Genomic DNA, 17221 nt, shown 5'->3' on the forward strand with positions numbered 1-17221 from the left:
TTTGTGGGTTTTTATTTTCACTTGTCATTACTTTTGTATTTGTTATATTACTTGTTAATTTTTACTTGATTTGCTTTGCTTTTTTCACTTAATTGTTTTCACTTAAAGGCAACATTCTCACCAACTGCAGACACCAATTAAGGACGCACCCGTCTGTTTGGGCGGTGTCCCCAACTCCTTTAATTAGCACAACTGTTTTCATTCATCTCCTGACCCCTACTGAAGAGCACCTGCTGTATAAAGAGTGCAGAGAACAGGGGGGGCTGGGACAAGGAAGGAAGGAAGGAAGGAAGGAAGGAAGGAAGGAAGGAAGGAAGGAAGGAAGGAAGGAAGGAAGGAAGGAAGGAAGGAAGGAAGGAAGGAAGGAAGGAAGGAAGGAAGGAAGGAAGGAAGGAAGGAAGGAAGGAAGGAAGGAAGGAAGGAAGGAAGGAAGGAAACTCTGTCTTCTGCCTCTCCTTGGTTTTGAATGCGTTTTGGCTGATTGCTGTGCACCCTTCCTGGCTGCCTCTGTGTAATGTGTGGTATCCTGAGGAGAAAAGGACAGGTAATTTCAGAATAGATACTGGACTGATTTCCTACGTCCCTGACAGGGCTAGTAGAGACGGTGTGTTCCCCGGTGGTCAGCTGAGCCTGAGACGGAAAGCAGTGCACCTGTGTGGAGAGGCGCGCTGGGGAAAAGGGATAGCGGAGGGACGTGAATGGGGAAAATAACCATTGTAGTATGTGTGGTTTCACTTACCCGGCCTCAATGACGTGTCCCCTCTGAATGTCCTTTCCTTGTTCCTCTCTCCCTGCCTAGGATTTGTGGCACTGCAGAGCCTGGCCCAGGGTCTGACACAGTAGGAGGGGGACCCCGTACTGCCAAGCCTCCTAGGAATCCACCTGCCATGAACTTGAATGGACATTGGTGACGAAGACTCCTTGCAGCACATTCGCACCTTAATTCTGGGACTTGGACTTTGGGGGGGCCAAGACAGGCTTTACTTTTAGCATTGTTTTATTGGGGATTTTCTTGGGATTAGTTTTAGTATTTTATTTTTTCCTGTCTTTTAAACTTTTTTTTTTTATATAATAGATTTGCTAGCGCAATCGCCTGTTATTAAAGGCGATTTTTAGAGTTTCTAATTGTAGGTAATGGCCTCTAGGCCGGTGGACTTCGTGCCCCGCCTGGCAACCATTATAATAAACTTGTTGTAATTCCAAATATTGACTCTGTGGTGTGTACATTTGGGATCTTGCTAAAGCCTGCGTGGGGAGATGGGGGAATAGTGAGACCCCCCCCCACTGGAATAAAATGGGGGTGGCGTGGTCACGTGACGGTGGCAATTGTTCCCCCCCCTTTGTCATCATCACACAGACACCAAAAACTGCATCTGCATTCCTTTTGTGATCATGATCGTATTAGCCTATTTAGTTGTACTTTGTTTTGTTATGTGGAGGTTGAGGTCAATGGTTAGGAATAATAATTTGCAATCATTTCTGACCATATAGGTACACAGTGCTGAAATGCCCCTCAGGTGACATCACTATTCGCAGCTTATCTACCGAGATGGACGATTCTGAGATTTTCCTGCTCTGATGGGCTCCATCAAACTGTCAAACACACTGCAGTTAGAGGGGGCGCCAAATGTAAAACCATGCACACTTCCCCCCCCCCCCCCAATTGTCTTTTTTCACACATTGAACTTAAGCCTTGTGTTTTTTCCCACATTAATAAAGCTTTCATTTTTTTAAATAAATACTTAAATGTTAAATCTCCTTTTTTGAAAAATAAATATGTATTGTTTGATTAAATATTTAAATTGATATTTTTGTTTTGTGACTCAGAATTACGTTTTAAAATATTTATATAAATGCTAAATATAGATGTTAAATATAAATTAAGGATTCCAATCAAGGATCATGGAAAGTAACTGGTTTTACGCTGATGTAGATCAAATCAGAATCTAAGTTCTGCCAAAATGTACTTGGCTTGAAATACGGAATGAAGTAGCAGTATGAATCATAAACAGCATTATAAAGTATAAAGATCCGATTGCTTCTGTTTTTCATATCCTGTACGCCTTTCTAAGATGAATACAAAACCAAAAACATTCCAGTGCAGTACACAGAATATCCACCTGATGGGGCAGAAGTGTAAGTCTTACAGGTTTAAAATGAACCTTATACTTCTGTTCTATCTAGTGGGAATGATGTGTATTGCAGTGGTAAGTCTATTTCTAGCCAGTGGTAAAAACAAAACTTTTTGAAGCAATCGATTTTCGCTTACATTACTGAAATGAAGAATGTAGACCTGTAGTGAACTCAGATTGTGAGCTCAAACTCGGGCTGCAGGAATAAACATAAAAAGGTGACGTTTCCACTTGTATCAGTGTTCCCAAGTCATGAAATAACCAGTCCAAAACTCCCCTAGCCAATGCTATGGAAACCAGCAAGATTTCCTGTTGCTTGGTCAGAAATATACCTTGACTTTAAACTTTATTTACTGGACAATCAGAAATCTATCAATCTATCAATCAATACATTTGTATTTGTATAGCGCCCTTCGCAGGGAGCCACAGAGCGCTTTTGAAGTCAAATCCCAAATCATTCAAAGTGAATACGAGTCTAGTGGATTGCATGAGTTATGAGCATGGATAGCCTATGTGGTGCTTCAAAAGTGTGTGTCTCTCCTGTTCACAGCACATCGCTGATACTGGAATCAATGGGGATAAATATATAATGGGTTTGTTATTATTATTATTACAGGTTTTGCTTTCTGATTCACTTTGTCATTTCACACTTTAATTGAAATGTAAATCTTCTTTATAGTGGACACCAGACAAACAATACTCACGTTGCATTGTAACCGACTGTAACTACAGTATGGATAGCAAATATTTCATTTTTTCTTTTTATAACCATTAGTGCAAATGATTCAGGACCTAAATGACTTTATTTTCCCCAATCTGATTTTCCATGAGGCATGTGTATGTGTAAGAAATACCCTACCTGTCTCCCACACTTCTTTCACCTTCTTATATCTTGAATCGGCATATTCTGCAGTGATGTCAATGACAAGATCATCAGAGCCGTCTCTGTATGTTGCCTTTACAAACTGTCCATCGCATTTCATTTTCCTCCGGATGGGTCTCACACTTGCAGACATCACACATGATATTTCAGCAATGCTGAAGTCCTGTTCTAAGAGATATTCAACCTGTTCCTTGGATATATTGAATGATGGCTGACCTTTGTCTCCACTCTTCGTTGTCATTTTGTCCCAGTCTGATTTTCCATTAGGCATGTGTATGTGTACACAGACATACAGGTCTTTTCCCACACAAAGGATACTGTTAAAAACATACTGTCCAAGTACGGTAATATTACTATGTACTATGAACTATGTATTTTTATAGTTTGTGTTAAATTGCAAAACTATCTTCCATGCAGTCTTTCAGCTGAGATGTAAAACCAGACGCCTGACTCTGTGGATATTATAGATCCCAAGGCACGTGTAAACAAAGAGTAGAAGTATCAAGCCAGTGTCCTGGCTAAATTACAATTCCAATAACCACTGGATCCAATTGTACTGATGACCTAAAAGTATAACAGAGTGTCAAGATATAATAATAACAATATAATAATAAATATAGCACATCTTTAAACCAGGATACACAGGCAAAGTAGGAACTGTACAAAAAAGCAAATATTCGTACAGTGTTAATATTGTATTGTGTTGCATATAGATGGGGGATAGTAATTCAAGGCGGCATTGATAGCTACAGTAGATCAATAGTGTCCCTGAAAGCCAGCAACAACAACAGAGCTTCAACCGGTTTTGAAAGTTGTGTTGGAGCTGTACATCAGTTTGTCTTACCATCATGAGTCCAGTGACAAAGGCCTTGAACACAAAGAAGTTTGACTACAGGTAAAGTGAGCAAAGGAATGTGTTTACGCCCTTCCAAAGCCTTGGGATATTTTAATGCCCAAGTCCAAGTCTTCCCTGAAGCCCTCGTATGAACGCCTGCATGGCACCCTTCAGAGATTGGAACGCACAAGTTTCTAGGTTTGAGTCAGTAGTACCAAAGACACATGCACTCAATGCATCCAATCACAATGAGCAGCGCTCACCATATATATGTAAACAGTTTGGCCCGTGGGCCGGTGATTGCAACAACACCATTGTTGACCCCAGTGAGCCGTGGCCCGGAACAATCCCTGTCTGTTTCGAGAGCGCGTTAGCAACCTTAGTGGCCAGAGACACAGCCGGGGCAGTGGTCACCACCGCCCACCCAGAACAAGCGTGGACGCCCACGACTCGTGTCTGAGGACCATGGTGTCCCCGCTAGGTCCTAGACCAAGACCGCTACTTGCAGCTTGTAGTGTGACCACCAGAGTGAGGTCTGATTCGATCAGACCACCTAGACCTGACGGGAATTTGCTATGCATGTATAGCTCCTAGAGCAACGCTAGTTAGTGCAGATAAGATTAAAGAGATGTGCTGAAGGTGAATGAAACGAGCAGTAGCTGGACATGGGCTGCTGAGACGCTGTCAGCAGTGGGGTCCACTCACAGTCGTCCGTGGACGGATGTTGATGTATCGAGTCATGGAAGATGTGTCTCTCGTGTTGTAGACTGGCACGTCGATTCACACTGGCACAAATTGCATAATTTCAAACAGTCCAGCGACCCATTTTGCACAGCAGCACCTTCCCTATTGATTTAACAGACTGTCATAGCGTCTGTTTGACATTGGATTATAGATTGTACTCTCGTGTCTTGCAGTGCCACTTGGGGGTCCCAGGTGGGGGTCAATGCAATGAGAACACTATACTATTCTAAAGAGACATAGTAAGCATTGGACAGATTTGCTAATAATACCTGTGCATGTGCCCAGCTTTTCCACAAATTCCAGCTTATCTAATAATGACAAATATGTCCGTATTTGATACAGTTTACTACTGATTTGTGGTGACATGACACAATGAACAGGTAGGTCTGCTAACATGTCTTGCTGTAATAAGCACTGCTCATCATTGTTTAAAGCAGTAATTAGCATTGTCCTTCAGTGCCCACTGCTTAGTCAAATCATAGAGTTCAGCTGACGCATCATGCATTTATTCATAGTTGATTACCATTTCATTCAAGAAATCTGATGAAAATGATAAAGAATGATAATAATAATGTCATCACTATGTATGTTTCACTGTCATCATTTGGCTTTATGTGCAGTCCAATGTTGAAGAGTTTGTAAAATCAGTACGAGAGCAGCACGCCTGAATAAGGCCACTCGCCCTCACACACGTGCACATGCACATACAGAGACACACACAGCGGCACAGTAATGATCACTCCAGAGTTAGTCAGGAATGCTTTCGTTTTGAACCAGGAATAAACTCGCTGTTCACACGGGCACAAGCTACAGGCCAGACACATTTCCCCAGCACAGCCCCCGCTGATTGAGGACAGTGATTGGCTCATACGGATTCATTCCCCTGTGAGTGTGCAGTGTGGAAGTTGACTGAGCTGTAGTGTGGACTTCCAAAGAGCAAACCCTGCTGGTCTGAACAAAGTATATAAATGGCTGATAATCCTTGTTACACTGAGTAACACTATCACATTGATTTGAATTGCATTGTGTTGAGTCACTAAGCAAATGTGTCTGATCACTTGGTTTTGATGTAGTGGCTCTTTAATGGCCCTTTCACAGCCTCATTTTATCAAATGCTTTGAGATGGTGCTCCCCATGTACCTCCACACAATGATCCACACAACAGTATGGAAATACAGAAGAGGCTAATCTATATGAATGTTCATTGTTGACAATATACCATCTGTTAGTGGCTTATTTTTAAACTGGGCTGGATCAAATTTGTGTAGAAATGTGTCCCTTTGACTGACATCAGCTCTATCACCTCTCATTTCAGCCTGTTCTACTCCAGTATTGCTCTGCTTGTGTGGTCTCTCTGAGTCTTTTCCTTTTGTGTCTCCTGTGATCTTTCTCTCAGCCTCTTTTTCTGTATCTCTCTGCTCTCCATAACCTTCTCCCTGTTTCTCATCTCTTCTTGTCTCCCTGCCTTCAACATTACAATCTTTCTGTTCATTTCTCTCTGTCCTCTTCTACTCTTTCTTCTCTCTCCCTCTGTATTCACTGCCTGTCCTTTTCTTTGTGACTCCTCACTTGTGTCTCCTGCCTAAGTGTAGTAAAAATAATTTACCCAATAATCTGAACCTATAGGCTTCATCATTACCTACAGTGAGGGAAAAAAGTATTTGATCCCCTGCTGATTTTGTACATTTGCCCACTGACAAAGAAATTATCAGTCTATAATTTTAATGGTAGGTGTATTTTAACAGTGAGAGACAGAATAACAACAAAAAAATCCATATTTGACCCCTTCAACTTAGTACTTGGTGGCAAAACCCTTGTTGGCAATCACAGAGGTCAGACGTTTCTTGTAGTTGGCCACCTTGTTTGCACACATCTCAGGAGGGATTTTGTCCCACTCCTCTTTGCAGATCCTCTCCAAGTCATTAAGGTTTCGAGGCTGACGTTTGGCAACTCGAACCTTCAGCTCCCTCCACAGATTTCCTATGGGATTAAGGTCTGGAGACTGGCTAGGCCACTTCAGGACCTTAATGTGCTTCTTCTTGAGCCACTCCTTTGTTGCTTTGGCTGTGGGTTTTGGGTGATTGTCATGCTGGAATACCCATCCACGACCCATTTTCAATGCCCTGGCTGAGGGAAGGAGGTTCTCACCCAAGATTTGACAGTACATGGCCCCGTCCATCGTCCCTTTGATGCGGTGCAGTTGTCCTGTTCCCTTAGCAGAAAAACACCCCCAAAGCAGAATGTTTCCACCTCCATGTTTGACGGTGGGGATGGTGTTCTTGGGGTCATTCCTCCTCCTCCAAACACGAAAAGTTGAGTTGATGCCAAAGAGCTCGATTTTGGTCTCATCTGACCACAACACTCCTCTGAATCATTCAGATGTTCATTGGCAAACTTCAGACGGGCCTGTACATGTGCTTTCTTGAGCAGGGGGACCTTGCGGGCGCTGCAGGATTTCAGTCCTTCACGGCATAGTGTGTTACCAATTGTTTTCTTGGTGACTATGGTCCCAGCTGCCTTGAGATCATTAACAAGATCCTCCCGTGTAGTTCTGGGCGATTCCTCACCGTTCTCATGATCATTGAAACTCCACGAGCCGAGATCTTGCATGGAGCCCCAGACCGAGGGAGACTGACAGTTATTTTGTGTTTCTTCCATTTGCGAATAATCGCACCAACTGTTGTCACCTTCTCACCAAGCTGCTTGGCGATGGTCTTGTAGCCCATTCCAGCCTTGTGTAGGTCTACAATCTTGTCCCTGACATCCTTGGACAGCTCTTTGGTCTTGGCCATGGTGGAGAGTTTGGAATCTGATTGATTGATAGCTTCTGTGGACAGGTGTCTTTTATACAGGTAACGAGCTGAGATTAGGAGCACTCCCTTTAAGAGAGTCTCAGCTCGTTACCTGTATAAAAGACACCTGGGAGCCAGAAATCTTGCTGATTGATAGGGGATCAAATACTTATTTCACTCATTAACATGCAAATCAATTTATAACTTTTTTTTGAAGTGCATTTTTCTGTTTTTTTGTTTTGTTATTCTGTCTCTCACTGTTAAAATACACCTACCATTACAATTATAGACTGATCATTTCTTTGTCAGTGGGCAAACTTTATACAGCTATACCTCATCATTTTAACATGCATTTCAACCCTACACAAACTGATGTGAAAGAAAAGCATATCATAATATCATAATTTACTCATGATGGACGGCCACTGTTTAACGAAGCGCGACCGTGCACTGGAGCTTTTTGTCAGATGATGTCTGACTGGGTGGGGATGAATCATAGCAATGAACTACAAGCAGACGACTAGTAAAATTCTTTAGTTACCTCAAAACGCTTCGGCGGATTAAGGGGCCTGCCCTGTCCGGTTCGTTGACATAGTCAAAATCTCGATGGCTCTGAGTCCAGCACATGACTTTTAATGTACACCTCGAAAAAAAATGCAGAGGTCTGGACCTTGGTGTCCTCAATGGTGTATACAGCCATGCACACAGAGCACAGTAACTACACTGAGTCACAGTGCTGGTTACAGAGAGAGAGAGAGCAGTGCTCCACTTCTCACAGCAGGCCTGGGAGAGGTAGCAAGAGGAGCAGGGCACTCTGAGGAAAGTGTGAGGATAAGAACAGACTTAGGACACGTGTAGCCAAGGAAACCTCCACAGAGCTCTTTTTGTACAGGTCCAGCACCCACAGCCCCAGAGCTGCCCAGGGAGTGGGGTCAGACACACCGTACCATCTGCTGTTCTGAAGTTCTTACCATGGTCCTGACCCCTGGCTCTGTACCGCCATACCTGCACAACTACACTGTGCAGTTACACACCGCAACCACTAGGAGGGGCTGTACACCAGACTCACCCCGGGACTAAAGTCATTCACTGGCAGATGGATCAAATCCTTGCAATAAGCAGACAGCTGGTCAAGTTGTAACTACAGATTTCTAGGCAGTTTTAGAAGAAGCAATATTTGACATAAGATAAGACAGTTGTTCCTACACCTGCAACGATTAGACAAAATTAGTCTACAAATTGCCAGTCATCATCACACTGTGTCCTAGTCCTGTCTTACAGGGGCTCATGTCTGCAGTCTCACCTTTTCACAGCCTCCGTCCCAGCATGCATTGCATCAGCCCATGCACCAGCATTTTCTTTCTCTTAATATATTTTGCATACTTCCGTTAAACCATTTTGACCAATGTGTTTTGGTCCTCATTTTGGTAAGTCTTGGTCAAAATTTCTCCTGAGCCTCTAGTAGCATATTCTTAAAATATAACCATCCATTTTTGACTGAATCTGTATCCAGCGTGCCCCAGTCTAATTCTTCTAAGTGCTACAATCGTCTAAAATTGTAGACCATTGTTTTAGAATTGGTCTTTGATTTTTGAAAGTATGCTTCAAAGCTAACCATATTGTGATCACAGTTTGCCATTGGTTCTTTAACTAGTGTCCCTCTGACTCTTTCTTGGTCATTTGAAAATATCAGATCAATGCCAGGGGCGTCACAAGGGGGTAGGCATACCAGGCAATTGCCTGGGGCCCTGGGTTGGGGTGGGGGCCCCAAATTGGAAAAACTCCACCGCCCCCCCCGCTCTCGCAGGAGAAAATACCATCACCGTCAGGACTTATTTTGCCTGGGGCCCCCACATACCCTAGAATCGCCTCTGATCAATGCATGTGCTCTCTCTGGTTGGTTCCCTGACAATTTGAGTTAGAAAGCAGCCATTTACCATCTCAACCATTTCTATTTCTGCTTCTGTAGTCCTAACTGGACTTTCCCAGTCTATGTCTGGGAAATTGAAATACCTCATTATAACAGCCACATCCTTGCTGCATGCAGTCCTGATTACATTGTACAATGCAACATCTTTCTGAATATCTGAGTTGGGTGGTCTGTAACACACTCCCACTAATCCTCCAGATCTTTTATTCAAAAAATTAACACACAATGATTCTGTTTCATTAGCAGGATCAAATTTGAGTTCTTCTGCCTCAATGTAATTTCTGATATTTAATGCTACCCCACCACCTCTTTGATTTTGCCTGTCTCTCCTAAACTGTGTGCATCCTTTCAACTTGTATTCATCCTCATGTTTCTGTCACTCCTACAACATCATAGTCACATGCCATCACTGTGGCTTCTAGGTCTAACATGTTGTTCCTTATACTCCTGTCATTGAGGTACAAACACTTCATGACTTTCCTTTTAGCAGTTTCCCTTTGTTTTCTTTCCTTAGTGGAACATGTCCCATTGTCAGAGCTCCCTGCCCCCCTGGTCCCTAGTTTAAAAGATTCTCAATTACTCTGCACATACGCTCTCCCAGTGCATTAACCCCCCTTCTGTTTAGATATAGACTGTCCGGTTTGTATGGGTCCCATCTATCCCAGAAGAAAGACCAATGCCCCATAAATCTTAAGCCCTCTTCCCTACACCAGGATTTCAACCACGCGTTGAAGCTTCTAATCTCTGCCTGTCTCCCTGGCCTGGCACGTCGTACCGGAAGTATTTCAGAGAAAACTACCGTGGGGGTTCTGCTCTTTAGTTTCTTTCCTAACTCTTTAAATTTTTTCTTGCAGAACCTCTGCCGTTCTTTTCCTATGTCATTGGTTCCAATATGGACACCATGGTGCTCTGGGGCTCAACTGCCCACCCATCACCCTCTGAGCTGTCACTGTCCAACTCAGTGTCCAGCAGTTGGAACCTGTTGGGCATTTCATTCTCTCCTCAGGGGCGTACACGTCCTTTTCTGCAGTTACGATCTACTGTAACCCAGTGGTTCTCTACACTTTCCTGCTCTAAGGTCTCAACTCTCCTAGGTTTTGGCGTGCACACCATCCCTCTCATGGGCTGATTGACCAATTCTTCCATATCATTAATACAGCACAGATCAGCAAGCTGAACCTCAAGATCACAGACTTTGATCCCTTGGACCTCAACATGCTGACAATGTTCACAGATGAAATCTTCCTGGATGAATTCATCCAGGAAGGCTATCATTCTGCAAACTTGACAATGTAGTGGCTACATGCTTCTAAATTTAGTAACTTGTTGGTGCCCTAAACACTGCCTCTTGGTTTTCTTCCCCTAATTCTCTTTTTTTCTCAGTCTTTCTCAGCAGCTGCTTAATAACCGTTGTGTTCAGCTTCTTGCCACCAATTGACACCTCACTGACTCACTGACTCCACCTCCACATTTCTAAACTAGGTCACCTTTCCTTCAATCAATCTACCCAACACAGCAGCCGTACTGAATTAATTACAATGAAGGCAAAATAGGAATAAGATTCACTTCAATTAAGGCAAAACTAAAAACAAGATTAGTAATGCTAATTACTCCTGAAAGTAGGAACACAACAAAGTAGCTTTCTCTGACTTGGGAAACTCCTAAACACATGGGTTGAAGTTTAAATAAACTGTGGGATCAATAATTCTACTGGAAAGTAAGTGCATTAAATGAAAAATCTGTATGCATTTGAATTTGTCACAGTTCTTACAATATGATTGCCTTGCTTCAGATGCCCAGGTATGATCACTCTAGCCAGTGGTAGGCTTGACCTGCCAGCTGTGTTTGACTTAGAGCAGGTGAGACAAGAGTGAGGTGATATGAAGAGTGAGACATACCACTTCAAATAAATAGGTATGCTGTGTGTGAGGTCCCAGGAGATGGTCACTGGATTTGCTCCTAACATATAGCAACAATCCAGGCCTGTTCACTCAGGTGTTTGCAGTTTGTGGCCATGAAGTATGTGAAAAGCTGACAGAGACAGCACAGTTCCATTGTAAACCAATTGTCCTTACTGCAGTTCCCACAAAGTTCTCTGTTCAAGAAAACATTCCTGAAAAAAGGCATTCCACAGTTCATAGCAATGTAATACAAAATACCAAAATAAACAAACAGCAATGCCACCTATCACTAGAGAGGAGAACTGGATAACAGTGAAAACTGTCTGCGGTAATACAAAGAGGTTGCACAAACAGTCGGCAGTCCCTCTGAAGTTCAAAGGCAGACTGAGTGTCTTGCTGTGTGCATCCTCTGTCCACGGAAATGGACTGTTTCACCCCCATATTGTACGGGTTAATAATAATACAAAGAAACACATTCAAACTGCAAAGCACCTGCTGACTACCACTCAAGCAGTTACAGTAAAAACATTTCATAATACTGATTTAATACTGTGTTTAACTGTCACGGATTGTGTTAATGAGCTTAATTATCACGAATAATGTTATTCACTTACATTGGCTTATTCACTTGCTTATTATCTTCGTTGTAAAATGCAGATCTTGTTCTTTCTTGTTTTCTTTGTCATTTTTCTGCATATTGTCTGCGTTGTAAAACATTGTTATCTTACGGTTTCTTTATTGTCTGCGTTGTTTGAGGTTGTGTGCGACGCAGTAATGGCAGTGGCCATGGGGAAGATGGTTGTGTTGTTCTGCCTGTAAACACATAAGAAAGGACTTTCCCGACATTGCAAGGGGTTTGATGTGTTAGTTTTTTATTGTCCACAACCCCCGCAAACTCTACTCCACCTTCTCCTCCCTCTTCGCCCCCCTCCCCCTCCCCCTCCCCCTCCTCCCTCATCTCTCACTGCAGATGATTTCACCTCCTTCTTCTCCTCCAAGATCACAGGCATCCGCAAGCACTTCAACAGTCTCCATTCCTCTCACGCCATGCCCAAGTCTCCCACCGACCAAGCTTCCTTTTCTTCATTCTCTCCTGTCTCGGACTCTGAACTTTCCTCTCTCCTCATAGGTCACAAACCTACAACGTGTGCCCTGGACCCTCTCCCTATTCGCCTCCTCCAAGCGACTGCTCCTGATGTACTCTCCTCCCTCCTCAACTCCTCACTACTCACTGGCTGTTTCCCCTCTGTATTTAAACAAACTGCTGTCATACCACTCCTCAAGAAACCTACCCTTGACCCCACCTCCCCTCAGAACTACCGCCCTGTCTCCCTACTCCCCTTCCTGTCAAAGACCCACGAGCGGGCGTTCCACCTTCAGCTCTCTGCATTTCTTTCCCATCACTCATTCCTGGATCCTATGCAATCTGGCTTCCGCACAGCTCACTCCACTGAGACTGCTTTCCTGGCAGTCACTGACTCCCTCAGCTGTGCTCGGGCGGCCTCATTCTCTTCAGTCCTCATCCTCCTTGACCTCTCCGCAGCATTTGACACTGTTGATCACTCCATCCTCCTCTCCCGCCTTGCTGACCTTGGAATCTCTGCGACTGCTATCACCTGGTTCTCCTCCTACCTCAACGACTAGACCTATCAAGTGACATGGCGAGGTTCCTTATCCACCCCCCCGCCTCTTCTCACAGGCGAACCCCAAGGCCCGCTCCTGTTCTCTCTCTACACTCACTCCCTGGCCCCCTCATCGCATCCAATGGTTTGTCTCAGCGCTTCTATGCAGATGATGCCCAGATATTCCTGTCCTTTCCCTCTTCTGACCCTCTCATCCCCTCTCGCATCTCTTCCTGTTTGTCTGCTATCTCTGCCTGGATACACTCACACCACCTCAAGCTCAACCTCTCCAAATCGGATCTCCTCTTTTTTCCCCCTCTTCCTCACCTTCTGCTGATCTCTCCATCTCGATCTATGACACTCTCTCCCTCTTCCTCTGCTAAGAACCTAGGAGTCACCCTCTATCCTGCGCTCTCCTACACTCAGCACATCACCACGCTGACACACACCTGCAGATTCTTCCTGAGCAACATACGCCGAATCCGACCCTTCCTCACTAACTACACCAGCTGCTCGTCCAGTCACTGGTCCTCTCCTGCCTGGACTACTGCAACTCCCTCCTGGCCAGCCTCCCTGCAACTACTACACGCCCGCTGCAGCTTCTCCAGAACTCTGTGGCTCGCCTGGTGTCTCTCTGCCCCAATTCGCACGCTACTCCACTGCTCCGCTCCCTCCACTGGATAGCACTTATACAACGTTTATCATACTACTTGCTTTGCATTACTAGTACTTGTATTGTTTATTTTGATCTCCCCTATGCTCCCTTCCCCTGGTCCTTGACTGTGACCTAACATCTTGTCTGCACTTATTAGCTTTTACAGTCCAGGATGTAAGGCCTGATATATTGTGTAAATTGGAATTTGTAAAATGTATGCTTTGAATTGCACTGTATTATGTGAATTGGAATTTGTAATATGTTATGCCTTGTACTGCACTGTATTCTTGCACTTTGTATTGCGCTTATATGTTGTGAGTCGCCCTGGATAAGGGCATCTGCTAAGAAATTATTAATAATAATAATAATATTTAGTTATGTCAAGAGTATTTTGTTGTATTTTAATTGTATTTCTGTAATACGGTGTGTGATTGTTGGAGACAAAGCAAGTCCTGTCCTCCCCTGCTCAAAACACTCTAAAACAGGGACACTAAGTCCTGTCCTCCCCTGCTCAGGTATGCTGACAAGACTTCACCCCAAGTGAGGGCAGTGAGGGGTTTAAGACAAGGAGCAGGAACAGGGAAGAAAGGAGCAGAGCCAATGGAAACAGAGGACAGGAGCATAAGTGCACAAGGGTATGGAGGAATGGTAATTGGGTGATTGACAGGTGAAAAAAGAACAATGAAGGGAAAGGAAAGACAGGGAGACAGCGGCCTCTACTGGAGAGAGAGGGTGTTGGCTTAAAACCCTGACACTTGGAGCAAAGATCTAAACATTATTTGAGGGCCTTAGTTCACCACTGATGTAGATATATAGTACAACAATGTATGATTCAAGAAATACTGTACTTTTCCTTCAAATACATGCAGGTTATTGAATAAGGAACAGTGGGGGGTTATATAGGCCAGTGGTTCTCAAACCTGTCCTGGAGAAGCCCCTACCCTGCTGAGCTCTCAATTACTTAATTGAACCCATTTGTTCAAGGACCAGGATTGCCCACCACTGCTTTAAAGCAGGATTAACATGCTGAGTATACAATGATGTACAGCATGAATGATTGGAAATAATTGTACAATGCCCATAAACCTTAAAACTAATAACAGCCTACTACAGAAGGTTTTATTGGCTTCTAGTCTATGCCAGTGCAGGACTCTGATTTAACAACAATTCAGTTGATTGTCTTACTTTATTCTATTCTAGTTATAGTTACTTATTCCTGGTATGGAAGCTCACATTAATAATGAAGGCTGAGTTGAAACAAATATCTTAGTGCCAAAGGTTCTGCACTGAACACAAATCTACAAAGTACTTTCTCCTTAAAACTCAACCATACAAAAAAAAAACCTTTAGAAGGAATTATTTTCAACTGAGAGTTTGTTTGTACATTGTTAATTAACAAAATAATCCAACATGGCCATACGATATAAACAATGCACTTTTCTTGAACAAACCTGAACACAACTTTATACAGCAGGTCACACATCCTATGCATCATTATTTTCAGAGAAGATGCGTTTTGGAGGAATAGAAAATAAAATCTAAACAATAACAAAAGGCTTCCAGCAAATGTGTTGCTTGGCCCCATAATAAGTATTTGAACTGTTTCAAAGTGAAAGCTTCCGACCATTTTGTTGCGGTTTGCAAGTTAACAAGTTCTGCTGTCCAAACATGACACTATCCGTAAGTTAGCAACTCAAAGTGACTTATCATATCCTGCAGAACATCCTTCGAAATTAAGCTTTTTCTATGAGAGCCTGCAGTGGTTTTCAACCCTGATCCTGAAGGGCCACTATGTCTGCTGTATTTCATTCAACACAGTTCTAAATGACTTCATTCGACCCTTATGTAGCGTTATGTTGGGTGTATTTTGATAAGAGCATTTGGACTCTGAGCTGAAGCACTGATCTAAAGAAGACCTCTCCCCCCCAAAGTTATCAGATTTCCTTAGCTCATCAGCTTGGAACTGGTTTGCATCAGAGTGACAGTTTTGGGGAGGATGGCACCGAGAATGGGCCGAATGGTTTAGAGTCCTGCTGTGAAATGTCTGGAGAAAGGGGCCTGTAGGTGATAAAAACTCTTTGAAGTGGACGAGAGCCGAAATCCCGACATAGAGCTACGAACCCGGGCCAACCGGCATTTCCAAAAGATGGCATGGATTGACATCAGTCATAAATCAAGCCCCCCTCCAAAAGGACACTGGGGGCTGAAACCGAAATCCAATCTCAAAAATTCAAGAACCAATCACCTATTGATCTGACAGACTATAAGGAACAGCGAACGGCCTTTCTCACTCTCTCTCTCACCTGAACCAGAAACTCGCTGCCACAGCTCAACCTGTAGCTCTGTTGCCAGAACCGGAACCAGAAACCAACCAAGTCTTTGTCGGCAACAGAAGAGTTAAACTGGGAGAAGGAGATTGAGCCGTACGAAGAATTCTTTTAAAGGACTTTATTAAATAAAGAACTTTACAGACTGCGCTGCCCGCCTGTGCCCACCTGATCAGTGGAGTTTTACAGCTGGACAATTGACTAAGTCGACTGTATACGAAAGTGTCAGTCATTTAAATAGCTATTTGAGTCTTAAGAAACTTGACCCTTGGAACGAACAGGGCCCTGCTTTCCTCAAAGACTTTGTCTTCAAGTAACTACGGTGGAACCCTGCTTACAAAGAAGATTTTGTGCACAACCTTGGAGCCTTCAAACCAGTGGAAAATCTGTTTGGAAAAGACTCTACATTCGCGAAACCCCAACTTCCAGGTGCATCGACTGAGTGGAAGTTCTTGGACAAAGCCGAATCGGACTGCCTTTGTTCCAAACCACACGGACCTCGTGCCGTGTGCTGTTATCTGACCCTGAAGGCAGAGAGGCCTCTCTGCGACGAAGTTCAGATAAGTTTAACAGTTTGGAGTTCATGATTCATGATATTTGAGAAATCAATTAGAAATGTTAATCTGTGATTCATAACTCTAGAATGTGTAATATCATTTAGTTTTCTTAAATATAAACGTGTGGTGCATTAAACTGTTTTGTTGATAATTTTAGAAATAAAATCTGTCAACGCAGAGAAATATCTTCTCATTCCTGTTTAACTGTTTAGTCTGAAATTGACACAAGTTAATAGACATTAGATTATTGGTGGCCCTGCCTATCCTTAATCATTGAATAATAATCAGTTAAGGGAAATTGTGGTAACAAGTAATTATAGGATCTTTCTCGGCACTTAAACGTAAATGAGACTGATATATATATATAACGAGAAGTTACCTGACATAAATACTAACCTGCGTAGTTATTTAATGTCTGACTAACAATACTAATGAGAGACACACCTTCGTCTTACTAACCGGTATTGTAGTCAATGTGTTTATAACCTTTTTTGTTGAACGATTTGTGTGATATCATATGCGATCCCATGGTCTTTGATTTGGTCACGAAAGTGATTTGTCTTTGATTTGTTGATCTAGAGTTAGTGTAGTGCTACATTTAGTCTTGTTTTTGAATAAATTTGACAATTTATATCTTTGGAATTGGTGTCTGCGTCCAATTATTACAGGAATTGAGTTCTACAAGATTCCAGGATTCGTGATAAGGTGATACTATAAATTCACTTCTTAAATTGAAATTTATAAATGTACCTTACGCTACACTTAAGTAAACTCAAAATGGCCTCATTTCAACTGTTTCAGTTGATTTATTGAACAGTTTGACATAGTTCAGGTAAGGTCATG

The 17221-nt window shown here is 43.1% G+C and overlaps 1 long non-coding RNA gene across 1 annotated transcript; it reads left to right on the top strand.

Moving 5' to 3' along the window:
• The first annotated feature begins 382 nt into the window (after positions 1–382).
• On the top strand, positions 383–1104 carry LOC136714943 (uncharacterized). Its single transcript, XR_010805070.1, has 2 exons — positions 383–544; positions 800–1104. It is a non-coding gene; the product is annotated as an uncharacterized LOC136714943 (long non-coding RNA).
• Positions 1105–17221: the final 16117 nt, after the last annotated feature.

The sequence above is a fragment of the Amia ocellicauda genome, chromosome 19 (assembly GCF_036373705.1).
Source record: "Amia ocellicauda isolate fAmiCal2 chromosome 19, fAmiCal2.hap1, whole genome shotgun sequence".
In the NCBI taxonomy this organism is placed as follows: domain Eukaryota; kingdom Metazoa; phylum Chordata; class Actinopteri; order Amiiformes; family Amiidae; genus Amia; species Amia ocellicauda.